This window comes from Fukomys damarensis, unplaced genomic scaffold, assembly GCF_012274545.1.
Source record: "Fukomys damarensis isolate Sample0158 unplaced genomic scaffold, DMR_v1.0_HiC HiC_scaffold_16, whole genome shotgun sequence".
Taxonomy (NCBI): domain Eukaryota; kingdom Metazoa; phylum Chordata; class Mammalia; order Rodentia; family Bathyergidae; genus Fukomys; species Fukomys damarensis.
In genome coordinates, this window is record NW_022900928.1 from 100,783,427 (window position 1) to 100,803,176 (window position 19,750).

Sequence of the window (19,750 nt, forward strand, 5' to 3'; positions counted from 1 at the left end):
AAAATGATGTTTACTTTTCCTCTAATCAATGTAGTCATAAACAGCAGCATGACTCTTCAGACAAAGAATTAATCATGACGGGGGTGGCAGTTGGAGGACAAACCAGAGAGGCCACTGGGATAACAGTTGTTGCATGACTGATTCACACAGCGTTGTAGAGCTAGAAAGACACTAGAAAAACTGTCCTGCTGACTTCACACTGAGCCCGGGAAGGAGAGGTTCAGGAGTGGGTGGCTTTGCTAAGATCTGCTCTAGCAAACAATCAGAAGAGGAAGGGAAGGAAACTGCTGAGTATCCCTCATACAAAATGTTTGTGACCAAAAACATTTCAAATTTCAGTTTTCCACATTTTGGGATATTAGCATAGACTTTAACAAATTAAACATCCCTAACCCAAACATCTGAAACAGTCTGAAATAAAACATTTTCCTTTTTTCAATATATAGTATGCATTAATTTTATAAAATATCAGGTTTCATTATGGCATTTTCATATACACATATAACATACATTGATCATATCCATGCCCCCATCACATTCCTTACACCCACCACCTCCCTTTTATTCTTTGCCTCCTGCCTAATAGTCTACCTTTTTTTTAAGACTCCATATATTACCAAAGACATGTGAAACTTGTCTTTCTGGCTTATGAAATAAAAACTTTTTGAGTGCAGAAATGATGCTCAAAACTGTTGGAATTTGAAGCATCTCAAATTTCATACTTTTAGATTAAGGATGCTCATTCTATGTATTGAGCACCTCTAGGCACAGGCTGGCTGCTTTCTTTTCATGCAGTTAACACTAACCTTTGGACCATGCATCGCAATGCCCATTTTTCAGGGCAGCTCCCAGAGAGTAAACCGTCAAACCTGGCCCAACCTCCCACAGATGCTGAGTGTATGGGTTACATTTGAATAACCACAAAGCTTATAACATCTTCACTTTCTTACACTGCTCCCGGAAGCCAGGAAAATTGCATCTGCAGCCATTTTTGTTGTTGTTGTTGTTGTTGTTGTTCCATTTGATTTTTGGCTCTTCAAGCCTTAAATCACATACTGAAAACCACCCTCACAATTGTGTGATCCCATGACTGTGAGAAATAAAGAGGTGAAAGAGTGTTAGAAAAAGCGCCAGTTCGGTGATAAGTCTGTGAGGCAGAATCACAGTTATAGAGCCTGCAAATTACAGTTCACATCTGCAAGTCAAAAATCACTGCGGGGTGAGGAGGAGGAGGTGGGAGAGCTGCATATCATGTCCATGTTCAGGAGAAGGTTCTTTCTGTGGGAAGAATCAATAACATTACCTAATGCTTCCCAAGCAATGATGTCAAATAAACCCACACAAAGACTGCAGGCTCACAAACAAATGCGTCACTGTTACTGTGTTTCCCAATGTGCATGTCATTTACTGCAGGAATATTGAACACAGACCACTCTGACACGTTTGCTTCACAAGAGGAAGCCTGCAATGAGGGTAATGAAGGTAGAGAAATACAAAGAGCTAGAGTGTCCTGAGTTTGGAGAAGCTCCAGGATCAATTAACTGGGAGATGCTTTCACTCCCCGAGGAAAACCTGGCCAGCTGCCCCCTCTACACAACCTAGAGAAGCTGCAGATTAATTAGTAACTATGAGGTAGGAACCGGTGGGTTCCAAACACTCAGACCCACAAGAGAAGAGAAAAGAATTTTAGTAAATTATTTACTAAATTTTAGTAAATTATTAAGTCTACAGTAATAATAATGACTTAATAATCTCTAGGACAAAATTAAACTCCTGTGGTTCTTTCCTACTGAAAATTACTGAAGATCTTAGTATGCTCACACTTTGATAAACTCCTTATCTCACTTGACAATAGATAAAGAAAAAAGCTGAACTTCACAGTTGGCCATAAAAAGAATGCAAGCATCTCTATGGAGCTGTCACAAGGCAAAGTGACCAGGGATGAGGGACAGTGCCACAGGCCACCCAGCTAAGAGTACACAGGGGCAGCAAATGGCTTAGTCATCTGAAAGGTGTCTAAGTTAGCTCAGGCTTCAGTAACAAAACACCACAGGCAGGAGGCTTAAACAACAGACACTTGTGGAGGTTGGAAGGCTCAGATCAATGTCCAGCAGGACTTGGTGTCTTATCAGGGTTATGTTTCCAGCTTGTACACAGCTGCCCTCCTACTCTGTGGTCACAGGGCCTTTCCTCTGCCCCCTGCTGAGACTGAAAGAGCGAGCATACAGAGCGAGCATAAGCTCTTTGGTGTTTTCTTCTAGGGCCTCATCCCTAGACCTCACTTAACCTACTTCCTCAGAAGAGGCCCCATCTTCATACACAGATAGACATGCAAGGGTGCAGGGCTTCAGCATCTGAATTCTGAGCAGACACAAATGTGTAGTCCACAATAGAAGGAATTGGCCTCAGATTCCTGGTTGGAGCCGGGAGGGGCTTGGAGATGGGAGAAATCAGTATTTTCCTACTGATAAAAAGAGACTGAGCAACAAAGCTATGAACTCCTGTCTGAGATAAAGCTAGAGCTACCAAAATAGGAACTAATTCACCTTTCTATATCATTCCCAATACCTCCACAGAATGAGACTCCAGAATACCATCTGGCTTGACTCTGAAAGGTCAGAGGCAGGCAGCAGTAAAATTATAAAATTTAGATAAAGAAAAAGTAAACATCAATCCTCTCTAAGATGCTCTTATAGGCATCTGTAATGAAGTTGTCATTTTTATCCCAACTACTCCTTCTAACCATGTTGAGAGGGTTGCTTAGCAGATTGATTTTTTTCTTAGTCAATTTTCCTTTAAGGAAGAATTAAATTGCATAACTTAAATTTTGATCTGTCATTTTTTTACTATAATTCGGTTTTAAATATTTTTTACATTTTCATTGTTATTTTTTTCTTTCATATATGCATGATTTATGAACATACTCTTGACTTCCAAACATAAGGATTTTGAATCCTTTTCTGTTGTCACTAATTTTTTTGGTTAAATTATGATGGGTTTGAAAACATACTTTGTAAAATCTCAATCCTGTTAAATGCAATGAGATTTATTTCAAGGACTAAAACATAGTTTTAACAAACAAGAACTTTTGTGTTTGAAAACTGAAAATGTACTCTTAAATAATTCATTTGTTAAAAATAATAATCAGTGAAATAAAATTTTATGGACCTGTACTGCAATAGAAATATTGCATATTAAAACCACTGGGTGACATACAGGCTGCATTTAACAATATAGAGCTTTACATAAATACATCAATAGCATTACAAGAAAAAATTTAGGGGGCTGCGGATTTAGCTCAGCAGTTCGGTACCAAAAAAAAAAAAATTAAACTCAAAGAACTAGAAAAGAAATAAAAGTACCTTTTTAAAAGTAGCTGAAAGTAAACAAAGAGCAGAAAATAATGAAATAGAAAACAAAGAGACAAAAGGGAAGATAAAAATATTCAAGAATTAGTTCATTAAAACTAGAAAATTCTCTAGAATGATTAAGAAAAATAGAAATGACACAAATAATACCAGGAGAAAAGGGCCATGTCCCTAAGGCTACAAAAACTTTTAAAAGCCATAAGAAGAATCGATGGAATATATGATATAAACAAATCTGAAAGCTGACACAAAATAAACAGTTTTTAAAGAAAAGGAATAACAAAATTGACTCAAGAATGAAAAGAAAGTCTGGCAAAACCATTAGTGTTATGGTCTAGGTCTAAAATGTCCCCCACAATTCTCACATTCAGAGGTGGGGACTGATTGGAAGGGAGGTCACTGACGTGTGACTTGGGCATATATGTTCACGCCCCTGGCTCCTCCCTTTTTTCTCTGCTTCCTGGTCGTCATGCAGTAAACAGCTTTCTCCTGTCTGGCCATTCTCCCACCATACCAATTCCGCCATGCTGTTTCTGTGTTGGAACCAGACAACTGTGCGTTGAACCCACTGAAACTGTGAGCCAAAATAAACCTCGACGCCATTAAGTTGCAGGTGTTACATATTTTGTCTTAGCAATGTGAATTTGTGTAATCAAATTGTTATTAGATAAACTGAATTCACAATCTAAATCTATCCATATTCCTCAATCCCTAGAAGAAAAAAAGACCTAAGGCTCATATAAACAAGTCTGCCCTCCTTGAAGAAATAAAGTAAATCTTATAAAAACTATATCAGATAATAGAAAAAGTATATGCACATATTATCTTGAGCCAAAATAGCTCATAAATTAGAATTAAAAACTGTTGTTATTTATAAGTACAAGTAAAAAACTCCTAAGCAAAATACAAGGAAAATGGAAATTTATAAATGTCTATATTAAATGAAAAAAGATCATGATCAAATCTAAGTCATCAGTTTATTCCTACTAATCCAAGAATGGTACAATACCAGAAAACAAGTTAATACAAGAAATTATATTTAACACTGAATGCTAACAAATAAAATAATCAAAAAACATATTACTTAGCACCCATTCATGAAAAAATAAAACCCTTTACAAATTGGGAATAGAACTTTTAGTCTAACACTGCGTACATACCATAAATGTGCTCATCTTCTAGGGCTGTTGCAACAAATGATCATAAAGAACACAGATTTATCATCTCATAGTTCTGTTCCAAATCAAGATGTCAGCATGGCCAATGATCTCTCTGGAAGAACTAGAGAAGGAGCTTTTCCTGACCCTTCCAAGCAATCTTAAGCATTCTTTTGTTTATAGAAGCATCACTCCAATTTGACTCCATAGTACAGGGCATTCTCCCATGTCTGTGTATGTTTATCTAAATTTCCCTCTTAGAAGGACAAAGGCCATTGGATTAGAGACCACTTAATCCAGTATGACCGGATGAAAGGTTGATTACATCTACTAAAACCATATTTTCAAAGAAGGTCACATTTGCAGGCATCAGGAATTAAGACTTCAACTTATCTTTCAGAGGAATACAATTCAACCCACAGCAAAAATAAAAAGTCTGTAACAAATACATTCAGAAGTAATCCATTGCAAATATTTCCATTAAAGTCAGGCATAGCACAATAGTTTCATTATCATTTCTGTTCATCACTGCTGTCTTAGGTTCTAATATAATAAGGCATCCTTATAAAGCATTCTTTTTTTTTTGGTACATTTAAGGCATACAATATAGTGGCATTTATTGTTGGAAATTTGTACCTTTACATAATCAGTCTTGGGGTTTTTTTTCCATCCCCCTGCTCTCCATTCAACCTCTCCCTCCCTCCCTCCCTATCTACAAATACTTTGTTTATATTATTTTTCATTTTCTCATATTTATTCCTTTATCTTCTTTCCATTTCCCCTTTCCCTTTGTCCATTTTCTTCCTGTTTCACACTATCTCATATACCGTTTAGTCCTAATTTAAACTTTCAGTTTCTCACACTAGTGAAACTTTGGTATTTACATGTGTGTCCTATTTATTTCACTTAAAAGTACCACCTCAATGTGCATCCATTTAGCTATAAATGTCTCTAATTTCTCATTTTTTATGACCAAATAATACTCCTTTTTTTAACCCCTCATTTTCTTTATCCAGTCTGCCATTAATGGGCAATTGGGCTGCTTCCCAGTTTTAGTTATTACAAATTGTTCTGCTATGAACATGGGTACACATATATCACTGTGGTATGATTCTTTTAATTCTTTAGGGAAGATACCCAACAGAGCAATAGCTGGGTCAAATGGAACTTCCAATCCTAGTTCTTTGAGGTATCTCCATACTGATTCTTATGTTGCACCAGTCTACAATCCCACCAGCAGTGGAGCAGTGTTCTCTTTCCCCAAAGCCCCACTAGCATTTGTTATTGGTTGATTTCATGATAGCAGCCATTCTTTCTGGGGTGAGGTGAGATCTTACTGTTGTTTTCAACTGCAGCTCTCCAATAACCAGTGATGTTGAACATTTTTTCATATGTTTATTTGCTATTTCTACTTCGTCTGAGAAATGTCTGTTCATTTCAGATGCCCATTTCTGAATTGGGTCTTTTAAATTTGAGAGGTCTAATTTTTTCAAGTTCTTTATATATTCTAGATAGCAGACCTTTGTCTGAGGAACAGCTGGTGAAAATTTTTTTTCACACTGTTGGTGCCTTCTCTTGCTATGCAGAAACTTTCAGTAAGAAGACATCCCATTTGTTGATTGTGCTAGTTCACGGGCAACTGGGGTTTTGTTCATAAAATCTTTTCCTCCACCAATGTCTTCAAGAGTTCTACCTAACCTTATAAAACATTCTGAAGAGAGACAAAGGAAAAACCGCTGCCAATGAAGAGAAAGTGATCCTGGTTTACAGATGTTAAGATTAACTACTATACTTGATCTTAGCCAAAAGGCTGAGAAGCAATTAGATTATATAAATAGATAATAAAAGAATCTATCTGTACTCAAATGTATACAGTAAGAGAATTCAATAGTATGTTGGATGAAAGATCAACATAGAAAAATCCATAGATTTCTGATACACATGTCAAGGGCCATACCACCCTGAACATGCCCAGTATCATCCAATACACAAATAACAAGTTTAAAAATATTCATCCACAAAAGAATCCCCTACAAAACAACGATAAAGATGATAAAGATTCTCAGTAGGGATTGAGGGAAGAATCTAACAAAATATGTATAAAATTAACTGGAAGAAAAATTATGGTACATTCTAGAAAAAATAAAATTTCTAATTAATAAAGCAATACACCATGTTTATTGATAGGAATATTTAATACTTTATAGATAGCAGTTCCACCCAGCGCAATTCAATAAGAATCACAATAGACTTCCACAGGATTTGACAAGTTGATTCCAAACCTTGTAAGAAATACAAATGCCCAGTATAGTTGACATTGTTTGAAGAAAGTAGTTGGGAAGATTTATGCTATCAGACTTAAAAAATTATAGTAATTAAGAAAAGTAGAGTAATTAAAATTTTAGTAATAATATTAGCATGTAGGAAGAAAACTAGACTGTCAGAATAACATAGATTAAATGCAAAAGCATGCTGATAAGTGATAGCCATGAGTTTACCATTCAGTAGGGGCAGGCTCAACTAATCTAGAGGAGTTGGGATAATTAGGTGTCCAAGTGGCACCTTATACCATTCACAAAAATCAACTTCAAATGGATTAAAAGTTTAAATGTGAAAAAAACGCAAAATTTTTAAATTTTCAGAAAAACATGTTAATATATTTTTGCAGTACATAACGATTACATTCCTCAAGGGGAGTTGATACATGTGCATGACGCATCTTAATTCTTTTTACTTCGTCTTCTCCTCCCTCCCTTCCCTCTTCCTTGCTGTTTTACTTTCATCCTCTTCTGCAAAAGATGTATCTCCCTTTCTCCTATTATCTGTCTTATATTGGACATCATGGCATTAGTGGTAGAGAACACATACACAAAAAAATAAAGAAAAATATTAATTTTACATTTCATTAAAATGGAAAAAATAGCTCAACTAATATAAAATGAATATGTACAACACAAATAAAACTAAGGCTTAATATGAAGAGTAGATAAAGAATTCCTTAATATCAATAAGTAATTAGGAAACGGGTTTTAAAAGGTGGAGTAAGTTGAAGCAGAGGAATAATCTGCAGTATTTAAAGTGAGCCAACTGTTGAAATGAATGAATTTCAGAAGCATAATGTTAAGTGACAAAAAGTAAAGTCATACAATACAGAATGTAATTTTAAAACAAATAACAATATATATTATTGACAGATACTCTCCTAAAATTATGGCATAAAAACCCTTTAAATTATAAGCTTCACATGGAAGATTGTGGCTATTTCTCATATGAGGGAGGGGGAACAACAGTTTCAGATGCATTTTATTTCTTTAAACTCTGCTATCTTTCTAAAATTACATACACACGTGTTCTATTTTATATGTTGACTCAAATAATTAATGGATTTGGTGTGAGTTTTTTCTTCTTTTTGACTGTATGGCCTCCTTGACAGTTCTTTAGAAGTCTACTATTGACAAAATAAAACATACATTGTCACTTTTGGTGTATTTCCTAGGAGATTAGTAACAAATGGAAAAATTTATAATACCTCTGCTGGGTGTTCAGGCTGTATTATTGGTAGTATAAATTGGTACAAATGTTCTTGGAGGAAATCTGTTAACATACAAAAAGAAAACACAATTAATTTTATTTCTGCCAATCTGCCACAAGGAATAATGATTTCAGAACTGAAAGCTGGAAGGTTTATTCTAGTTCATAAATACAAAACCTTCACACTGTGGACTACACACAGCCATCACACAAGAACCTGTAACTACCTATGGATATGGGAAAAGGCCCCGATAAGCTAAGTGAAAAAAAGTTAGGAAGCAGTGAATACAATAATGCATTCATTAGCTTTCTCCTGGAAAATGAACTTACTGTGGCTAGCATAAGCAGAAAGATAAAAGGAGGGGGGAGGAAACAGCAAGCCCAGAGAGCTCTGGAAAGCTTTTGTTTCATGTTCATGGAACAAAAGAATTAAACAAGTAAGGATGAAGAAAATGGCAGAAACCTGCAAAACTGCAGGAACCTCAGGGGAAAAAATGCTAATATTTGGGGCCAGGGTTGGGGGGTCTAGATTGAATTAGACAGTGTCATATTTCTGCCCTATAACCAACCAGTTTTGGCTCATTATATAAAATAAGCATGGTTATGAAGACCTCACTTTGATTATTAGGGTTTCCCAGAGTAAGAAAATGGCTGTGCACACACCAGAGAGCTATTAAGTGTGGCCCCATTTTAGAATATGATATGTGCAGGTGTGTGTGGCTCACATGGTGATGGAATGATGAATGATCTCACCTTTTTTTACATTTTTTGTCTTTCTTTTTTTAAGTGAATATGTATTACTTTCATAATTTTCTAAAAATATATTTTCTTTGGGGGAAAAAATTGTCACTTCAGAATTTAAGTTGTTTTACGTGGCCTTGGATGGAACTGACAGGCAAATGGTGCAAAACTTTCATCAAACACACTTAAGGGATTTAGCTCAGTGGTTCCACCACCTGCCTTGCAAGTGCAAGGACCTGAGTTCAATCCCTGGTACCAAATCACTCTCCTCTCTCTCTCTCTCTCTCTCTCTCTCTCTCTCTCTCTCTCTCTCTCTCTCTCTCTCTCAAAAAGAGAATAGTCCCTGCCCCACTTCCTACCTCAGCTGGCTTCCCTCCTTCCCTTTCCTGCCACTCACTCCAGTTTGTTCCCTGACACAAGAACAAAGAAAAAGAAAAGGAGATTATCCTTTAGGGTGCTCAGTAAAAATAATGACAATAGGCTCACATCCTCCCAAGAGGGGGAAAAAAGTTACCAGCAGTCAGCTCTGAAATCATCATCTGGGAAATTCATGCTTTGCAAACACTCTCTCTCTCTCTCTCTCTCTCTCTCCTCTAACCCTCCTTTTATATGCACACAAATTTAAGAAGGAAAAAAAGTAGATCCTCTTTTTACTATTTTTTATTGCTACATTTTAGGTATACAATACAGTTACATTCATCATTAGGATCTTGTACCTTTATATAATGCACCTTGATTCTTATTTTTCCCCAGTCCCTTGCCCTCCCTTCACCCTCTCACCCTTCCCTATTTACAAAGACTTCATTTCCATATTTTTCCTTTTCTCTTATTTTTCTTTTCCCTTCTTACTTTTCCCCTACCCCTCCCACTTCCCCTACACCTTTAGACCTTTTCTTCTTATTGCACAGTATTAATTATATATTTTGATCCTTACTTAGGCTTTTACTTTATCACACCAGAGAAACCATATGGTATTTACACTCCCCACAACCCCACCAGCATTTGTTATTTATTGGTTGATTTCTTAATAGCAGCCATTCTTTCCGGGGTTAGGTGGAATCTGTGTTGTTTTCATCTGCATCTCTCGAATGACCTGTGATATTGAACATTTTTAATATGTTTATTTGCTGCTTTCCCTTCTTTGTCTGAAAAATGTCTGTTCATTTCCCATGCCCTTTTTTTGTTTTGTTTGTTTGTTTGTTTGTTTTTTTGGTACCATGGAATGAACTTGGACCCTTGCTTGCAAGGCAGGTGGCAGAACCATTGAGCCAAATCCCCAGCCCTCAGATGCCCATTTTTGAATTGGGTCTTTATATTTTGGGGGGGTCTGATTTTTTTTGTTTTTTATATATTCTGGATAGTAGACCTTTGTCTGAGGAACAGCTGGTAAAAATTTTTTCCCACATTATAGATTGTCTCTTAGCTCTGTTGGTTTCTCTTGCAATGCAGAAGCTTTTTAAAAAGATGAGATCCCACTTGTTGATTCTTTGTGCTAGTTCCCATGCTACTGAGGATTTGTTCATAAAGTCTTTTCCTATGCTAATGTCTTCAAGAGTTCTACTTAACTTATCTTCCAACAAGTTTAGTGTTTTTGTTTTAATATATAGATCTCTAATCTACTTGGATTTTAGTTTAGTGCATGGTAAAAGATAGGGGTCTAGTTTTAATCTTTGGAAAGTTGAAATCCAACTTTTCCAACACCATTTATTAAAGAGGCTATCTCTCCTCCAAAGAGGATGGTTGGCTCCTTTGTCAAAGATGAGATAGCTGAGTATATCTAGAGTTGTTTCTGCATCTTCTAATCTATTCCACTGATCCTCAGGTCTGTTTCTTTGCCAATACCATTCTGTTTTTATCACAGTGGCTTTGTAGTATAGTTTCAAGCTGGGGATTGTGATATCCCCTGCCATGTCTCTGTTGCCTAGAATCTCTCTTGCTATTCTAGGTTTCTTTTAGATCCAATTAATTCTTGTATTGTTTTCTCTAGTTCTGTGAAATATACTGTTGGTATTTCAATCAGGATTGCTTTGAATCTGTATAGCAGTTTTGGAAGTATGGCCATTTTCACTATGTTGGTTCTTCCTACCCAGGAACAAAGGATGTCTTTCCATTTTCTTATATCCTCTTCAACTGTAGGACCTCACATCCTGTGTCTTTCTTCTGCTGTTCTCTGAACATTTTTTCCATGCTTCCTACAAAGGAATGTTCATTTGACAATCATTACCCACTTTTTCCATAAGGCAGACTGATTGCGTGGACTGTGGCATGACAGTGCACTAGGTGTGAACCGTGGCTCTTCCTACTTGTGTGTCTGAACACAGCCCTATCACTGTCTGAGCCTTTCTTTCCTAATTTGTAAACTGTGAGCCTTACTCCTCACGGGGTTGTTGTGAAGAGTAAGAGAGGCAATACAGCATGATAGTTTTATCTCATATATATGAATCATCTGTTTTGCTCTCTAGACTATTAGCTGATGAAGGAAAGGAATTGTAGCTTCTGCACCTTTATAGCCCTAAGGCTGGCACAGTGCATGGTGATGGTGGCCCTGATGAGAAGGAGGCGGAGGAGAGACAGTGATACCACCTGCTCAGCTGTACCCGGCAACACACTAAACAATACTTTCATCAGATCCTTTATTTGTCTACATCCCCAGTGGTACCTGAACAGGCCTTAGAAATTATTATACCCACATGAAGGTACATGACTGGAACCCCAGTTTCTTGGGAGGCTGAGGCAGGAGGATTGGAGGTTTAAGGCCAGCCTGGGCAACTTAGTAAAAATCTTCCTCAAAATAAAATAGGGGGCTAGAGACGTACCTCATTGGTTAGGCACTTGTCTGGCACATGTGAGGTCTCGGGTTCAGTACAATCCCCACTTCAGGGGTGGGGGATCAAAGGCACCTGCAACATCCAGAGGGTGTTGGTGGCCTCCACAAGCATCAGCAGCACCTTCACATTCCTCTACTGAGCAACAAATAGAAAAGCACTGTATCTGATATATTTGTGTATCTGATGATCTCCTCTCTGTAATTCCAGAATGTTCTCAGATTGCTTGAGGCTGTTGTGTCAGAATACAGGCCAAGGTTTATTCCAGGACCATGGCTACTTTTACTGATGACAAAAATAAAACAAAAAGAAAGATTGGAAAAAAGTGATCAAAATCTTGTTGGTTTACTTTGTGGAAGAGAAACTCACTTGATAAGAAAATGAAGGGAATCATGTAGCAGTAAGTTCTGCTAGTGAGGTTTAGGATAAAAAGCACCAGCAGGTGCAGCCCCTGGTTTAGATGGCCCCCAAAGCCTCATGCAGCCTTAGGTGGGGCTTTGATTCATGTTGTGGTACTAGGCCTGAGGGCACTAGGATTAAGGGTGTGAGTACTACCCTCCCTAAGTAGTCTGAATAAGATATAAGGGGCAGAAAGGTGAATTAATGCCCCTCTCTTGTTGCTTTGCTACCTTTAGGCCACCAGGAACTGTTGCCCCTCTGCCACCCTTCTGTGTAACCAGCCAACTATATACTGAAACCTCTACAAACTGTGAGCCAAATGAACCTTCCACCCTTTAACTTTGGGTGTTGGGTATTTTGTCTCAGCAACAAGAGAAAGTAACTGAGATGAAAAGTAACTGCTCAGAACAATTCATAACCCATCCGTCAGGATGTCACAGACCAAACCCGGACCCTGGCAGATCCATGCCCATGTCACACTAAATACAAGTGGCCCTGTGTCACCAGGTCTCACAACTAGAAAAAAAAATCACCCAAAGCATCATTTTCCAAAATAAAGGCAAAACCCTAAATCACAGATGAGCTGTGGGGTCCTGGGTATTTCTGAGAAAGAGCGCTGTAGCTGCATCCCACACTGTGGCTGGGTCAAGCTTCCAGGCATGAAGGACTGTGTGCCAGGCTAGGGATCACCTCAGACACAAAACTCAAAGATCAGCCAAATCATTCAGCCATTGAGATAAGTGATGACCTGATGTCATATTTTTAAAATTCAAAATGAATCCCCAAAAAAATCCATGAGAAGCAAAATGCCAGCACCTTAAATAAAGACAGAATCAATGGTATTGATTTTCCTTTTCCTTCAGGTTCCAATATGGCTCAATATGGCACTGTTGCTGATCCTGTCTCCTTTTAAAATGCAGGCACTTTGTTCACTATAGATTTTTTTTGTATTACTTTTGTAGTTGGTGAATATCACTGTAAAATACTACTTATCTAGGTTTCTAAATTTAGGGCACCTCCCCATTGTGTCTGCTAGGTCAACTCTCCCAGTCCCCCTCCACTGTCCCTCCTCTCTCTCTCACTACCTCTTTCTCCCTCATTCACATTTCCTTCTGGACTTTTCTCTCCCCTGTGTGTCTATGCAGAAGCCGGCCTGCCTGGATGGTCCTAGTCACAGTGTTCACACACATGCCTGGGCTCACCACTTACTATCTCTCTTGGTCTAGTTTCCCCTTGCTCTATTTCCATCTCACCTAGCACCTTCTACCCTGTGACCCCACACCACCTTTATCAGGAGGCCTGACAGCAGCTGTGCCAACTGTTTTTTTCCTCTTCTGGAGGAATCAATTCCTCGTGATCCCCTGGCTGAAATCTCATCAGGCTGAAATCACTTGACACTCCCATTTGTCTGAAACAAAAGTCGTTTGTCTTCCAAACCTCAAGCTGAAGTTGTCACAGATTGCAGCCATTGGCCTCCTCTTAGAGGACTGTGGTCACTTCACTGCTTTGTCACTGGGACATTCCTAAGCATCAGGGCAACAGCTGAGGAGGAGCTCAGAGGAGGACTGCAGGCCAGGAGGGCCTCTGTTCTTACGAAGTGCTCCTCCCTACCTACAGGGGAGCCCTGGAGCCAGAATAGAGCTCTGGACAGGATGCTGGAGGCACTGAGAAGCCTGTAAAGCCTGCAAATGCCAAGGAGGCACAGCCAACAAGCAAGGACCCTGACCGTGAGTGAATGGCCTCTCAATAGCAGCCCTGGTGATCACAAGAAGCCTCCCAACACTTTGGTGCAGCCCTGGTAGCTCCAGATGAGGTGTCACCACACTTGGAGCTAAGGTCAACTCTGACAACCCTTAGCAGTTATGCAACCAGGGGCCCCTGGCATGGCTAATATCTAATAGCTATAATGAAAAATAACTGTTCTGGTTGTTTCAGAAAGTAGCTACAATAATAATATGAATTAATTATTCTGGAAGTGTTTGAAAAGTTTACAGCACCAAATGTAATATATTATTTCATAGTTACATAAGCAAAATAAGGCACGTTTCAAGCTGAAACACCACAAGGGATTTCACCCTGTGGTACTGAGGGTGGCATGGGCCATCACCTTGACAGGACTCTGCTGTGGCAGCGGAGACATTGCAGGAAGCATCAGGCGCCAGAATTCAGGCCACTGGCAGCTAACACTCTTAGGCTTGGTGGGCTAAATTTTCACTGCAGGTTGAGTAGACAGAGGGGTAAGGATCACAGTCCAGATGCTGTGGAGGAGCCCTAGGTGCTGTCCTGAGCATAAGCATAGCCACAAGCAGCAGAGCTCGGCAGAGCCAGTGACTCCCCCAGCTCATCCCCGAGGAAGAAGGGACTGGGACCAAGTATAACCTGCAGGGAAAACAGAAGGCCCAGTGCATAGTGGCTGCACGGAGCCCAGGATGACTAGAAAGTCACGCAGAGCATGTGACAGAGTGCCAGGAACATCTAGTTTTCCTTTTTGGCCACCAAGCCATTTGATCCCCTTCTTTTGTTGGCAGCACAAACCCTTGTGCTTCAACGTCGAAAGCAGAGCCTTCCTCCCACTAAAGAAAAACCAAGTAGTCTTTTTCCAGTCTCTTGCAGCAACGCCCAAGCAAAGGGCTGAGACCCTTCTGACCTGGATTTGAATCCAGCCTTAGGACACTCCCAAAGAAGAGCCAGGCCATCCTCTGGCAGTGTGGCAGCAGCCATAGCAACAGCTTTGAAAGATGTACAGAGCCCTGGGCCAAAAGCAGAAGTGGTACAGACAGAGGTGTCCAGTGTTCCAGGATAGCAAAAGCAGTTGCTAAAGGTTTTCCAGGTAGTTTTGTAATAGAATTTGAGTTGTTATCCTAGTGATGTTTAATCTCTTCTTCATGCACAATTTCCAGGCATGGCATTATAGCCTTGTATTATGGGCCTTGTATAGTCTTGTATGTGTATAATCCCAAAATCCATATGTTGAAGCCTAACCCCAATGTAATGGTATTTGGAGGCAGGAACTCCCAGAGGTAATTAGATTTAAATAGAGTATAAAAGTGTCCAATGAGGTGAATATGGGCTCATCTCCAAAAGTCATGGTGAAATTTAATCCCCATTATGAGGTATTAAGAAGGTGGGAACTTAATCCAATATTGTACTTAAGGTAGGGCCTTTGGAAGGCAATTCCAATTAGAGAGGATCCTCAGGGAGGAGCCCCTATTACTGAATCCTGGTGGCTTTCTAAGAAGAGGAAAAGAGACCATAGCACACACACAAATACATATCCTATCTCTCACTATGGGACACCCTGAGCTGCTCCAGGACCCTGCCAGAAAGAAGGTATCACCAGATACACCCCATAGCCTTGGACCAGAACCATGAGCCAAAATAAATTTATTTTCTTTAATACCTACCCAATATCATGATTTAGGATTGGGCCCCTGTTAGCGTTTAGATCTAGAATGTCTCTTGAAATTGTCAAACACCCAGTTTGGAAGGTGACTGCAGAGCTGTACACATTGGTGGGTTCATTCACTACTGAGTTCAGCAGCTGGGTGTGCTGTTAGGAGGCTATTTAGAGGCAAGTCACTGGGGGTGTGACCTGGAAGGGTCTCCTCCCTCCCTGGCTCCTCTCTTCTCTCTGCTTCTGGGATGCCACAAGTTGAGCACCTTTTCCTCTGCCATGCCCTTCTGCCTGACCATTTCTGCCTTGGAGACAGCCGGCCATGGACCGTAAGCACGAGCCAAAATAAATCTCTCCTTCAAATTGTAGGTGTCGAGTATTTGGTCCAGCAATAAGGAAAGTGACTAAGACAGCCCCATGTGACAGGATTAGTACCTTATAGGAAGAAAACAGACCTCTCCCTCCACAAACAGGCACAAGGGAAAGGCCAAGTCACAAAGAGAAGGTTGCCATGTACAAGCCAGAAAGATAGCACTTACCAGGAACTAAAGCTGCTGGCACTTTGATCTCAGACTTCTCAGCCTTCAGAATTGTGAGAAATAAAATGTATGTTGTTTAAACTTCACAGTCTATGGTATTTTGCTATAGTAGCCTCAGCTGAGTAAGATCTTCCTCAGGGTTCCTCAGCCTACTTAATTCTGTTCAATAAATCTCCTTGCTATTTACATAAACAAGGTTGTGTCTATTTTTCACTTATAGAATTCTGGATGATACACTGAGTCAAAGAAGCATCCAGACCTGCCTCCCCGAATCCTGATGGCTGGCTCAAAAACACCCTCAGGTGAGGCCCTGACTTGGAGCCCTGATACAAGGGACATGTCCAATTGCTCTAGTCACATAGGTCACAACAGAACAAAATAACAAATAGCCAGTTCATGATGTCAGAAGTGTGGATTTTTAAATTGTGTATTATTGGTTTTGATTTTTTGTGGCTTTGATGGCCCTTACCTTATTAAATAATTATCGAGTGTGATAACTTTGGTCATAACCTGGATAACTTGTAAAAGTTAGATGTGTTTCTGACACACATTAGCTTACAGTGTAGAAATGAGGGCTTGGCTTGCTAATTCAGAAGGATGCCAAACTCTGTGCTAGAAAAATGCTGAATACTTCTGGCTATTGAACAGAAAGTTCAGCAGAAAAGGCCTGGCTGCAAGCCAGTTAGCTCCACAGTGCTGGGCCTGATCACTGTCCTAGTCCTGTGACACTCTGTGGTTCAGGTGGACACTCCCTGGCTCCCTGAGAGAGAAGGGATCAGCACCACCTCTCAGCCTCACTTCACAGTATAGAATGACAAGTTCCTTCTGAGATAACAGTATAGAATCCATGCACAGACCACAGAATCCTGAATCTGGAGACAGCGGTACAGGGATAAATACTTAGCAACAAGCTTTCAAGGGAAAATAAAAATGACTACATGTACATCCAAACTACAAAATCTGAAACACTCCAAATTCTGAAACTTTCTGAGTGCAACTTGATGCCCTAAGTGGAAAATTCCATGTCAGACGGGTCATAGTGAAAGTGCAGGTGCACTAAAGCCAGGGTATAAAATTACATTCAGGCTATGCAGATAAGTGAAATATAAATGAACTCTGTGTGCAGACTTGGGTCCCATTTCTCAAAATGGTGCATCATGTATATACAAATATTCTACAATCTGAAAAAAATCCAAAATCTGAGACACTTCTGTTTCCCAACATTTCAGAATAGGTATACTCAACCTGTATACACATAGGGATATTTTAAATTTATTGGTACAAAGGATATGTGATACAATTTATATATAATAATAAAGTACAAAATAGTCCTTCCTGGAGATCCCATGTAATTCATTGATTCTCTCAGGATGCTTTTGGTTTTTGCTAAAGTCTTCTATCTATGATTAAGCTTACTGAATGTAACCATGACTTAACAAAGAGAGTTGTATTGCAATCTGAACTCTTTTCCCAGTAAGCTTATGATCATTACAAATAATGAGATCTACTGATAAGCTAATTCTTATGCATATGATGTTCATTTTCTTTCCACTACAGTGGAAAGTCATAATAGACTTTTTTTAGTTTAATTTACATTATTAACACTTTCCCCTTTACTTTCTTAAATTTAGACAATCCACAAGACAATAAATCAAGCACTACTCTGTAGCATTTGCCAATCTCGGAGTGTAAATACTTCTGACCTGACCAATTTTGTGTTGTCCACAGTAGACCATCAACCACCACAGAGTTGAGAAAAATGTATCTTGGATACAACTGCATTATGTTTCCACCACAGAGACACAATAGAAGCTTAAAAAAAGAAGAGCTCAAAAGCATGTATAAGATGTAGTAAAATAATCTGGTAGTGATGTATTTTGAATAACTATTACTTTTGCTTTTAATGAATATATTTAATTTAAATTTATATAATTGTATGTGGCTATACTTAATAACTAGCTTGCAAAATTCCTAAAAACATACCAACTATTTAAGTGAGAGTTTTGTAGCTGTGACCAAATAGTTGAGAGGAAGATATATTTACTCTGGCTCACAGTTTCAGAGGTTTCAGTCCATGGTCAGCTGGCACCAAAGCAAAAACATCATGGCAGAAGGGCACGACAAAGAAAAGTTGATAAACTTATGGCAGCCAGGAAACAAAGAGGGAGTGAAAGAGCCTGAGAAGAAGAGGCTAGGGGCTAAACCTAGACTGAAGAGTCACACCGCCGTGAACCACTCAAAAGTGAGTTTTAGAAGTGAGCTTTAGTAATCTCCAAGGCATCTAACTCTCAAGTCAATCAGTGGATAATCAAGATGAACCATCGCGTGAATTTTCATATGCTGGTCTGACCTGACTCTGCCACACCAGTGGACAGAGAAGACCCGGGTAGAGTCATACCTGCTTTTCCATGTGTGTACAAAATATCGGGAGACGGGAGGTAGGACTGGCAAGTATTTGGATCTGGCAATCCAGCTGCTCTGCCAAGATGTCCCATGCTGTCACAAGTACTTGCGGACATTAGAAGAAGAGAAGTCTAAATGCTGGTGTGGCCCTGGCATGAAGTTCAACTCCTCACTGCCTTCATGGACTTGACCTATTTTCAGTCCAAAAAAAGAGCTGATTGATTCTCCAGTTGCCAACTTTGGCTACTGGTTGCACAGACTTCACTCTATCCCTACAGACATCCCTGGCTTTCACAGCATTTCCCATCCCTCCGCAGGTCTGGAAAGAATGACACAGCTGGGGATCATTTCGAAGACAATTAAGGCTAATGAGTTGACTCTGCAAAAGCAGCAAAAAAAGGCAGGAAATAACTTTGGCTACAGTATAGTTTTGCCTTGGTAGCTGGTAGAGACGAGTTAGAAAATATAATGGGAGATCTGATTTACTAGCACAGATTAGGATTTGTTTGACCAGGCCTTGACCTTGGCTGAATTACAGGATATGTGGACCCATGCACTTTTCTGCACTGTTGGTAAGAGGTTAAATCGTCATAGATGACAACATGATGTTGAATCTTACAGACTGGGACCCAGGCGCTCAAGGGCATTCACTGCAGCATTGTTTTGTATCAGTCACACGAATTAGAAGCAAACTAAAAGTCTACTAGTAGAAGACTTGCTTATAATAAGTTATAATAACAATAATATTGTAAATCCAGGCAAATGAACATTATAAAACCACTAAGAATACAGCAGCTCGGCTATTGAACAAGCAGGACAAAGAACAGTATTTAATTAGTATGCTGCCCTTTGTATGCTTTAAATAGCATATTTATAGACTTAAATGTGCATAAAATATCTTTGGAAGAGTACACAAAAAACTGGCTTCTGAAAGAACTGAAAGACTAGAGGAGAGACATACTTATCAGTATATCCCTGTAAAACTTTAATTTGATGCAATGTTATCTCCTTTTTTAAATTCAACATTTCATTGACCTTTTCATATTACACAAATTGCTAAATCCCAGTGAGACAGAAACAAAAACAAAAAGACACCAGACAAAACATCTCCTCTAGCTGAGGCAATATCAAACAAGATTCATTGTCAAATCATAAGTTTTTGTTACTCTGCTGTACAACTTGGTACCACAGTAATGATTCTCAGTGACTCAAAATGTGAGATGTTACACATTCAGAGAAAGGGAAGAAGGAAGGGCAGGAGGGAGAGAGAGAGAAGAGAAGAAAGAGAGGGATACATTAAGTATTACACAAATTCTAACGCAATGTGAAGTTACTGAGGAATTTTATTTTGCTTATATAATTTTTCAAAATAATTCACATCTTTTCAAGAGCT

General features: G+C 39.2%; 1 long non-coding RNA gene across 3 annotated transcripts in view; it reads right to left on the bottom strand.

Annotated features, from left to right (window-relative positions):
• Positions 1-522: 522 nt before the first annotated feature.
• Positions 523-19,750, bottom strand: part of LOC104856672 — a 63,701-nt gene continuing 44,473 nt past the window's right edge. Inside the window, exons 6-7 of one of the 3 annotated variants that reach the window (XR_004517510.1) lie at positions 9,157-9,207; positions 7,731-8,119 (exon numbers count right to left, since the gene is read on the bottom strand). This is a non-coding gene — a long non-coding RNA (uncharacterized LOC104856672). Of the gene's footprint in view, positions 1,279-7,730; positions 8,120-9,156; positions 9,208-19,750 lie in introns of those variants that run through there. The other 2 variants (XR_004517511.1, XR_778689.1) reach the window with 2 other exon arrangements.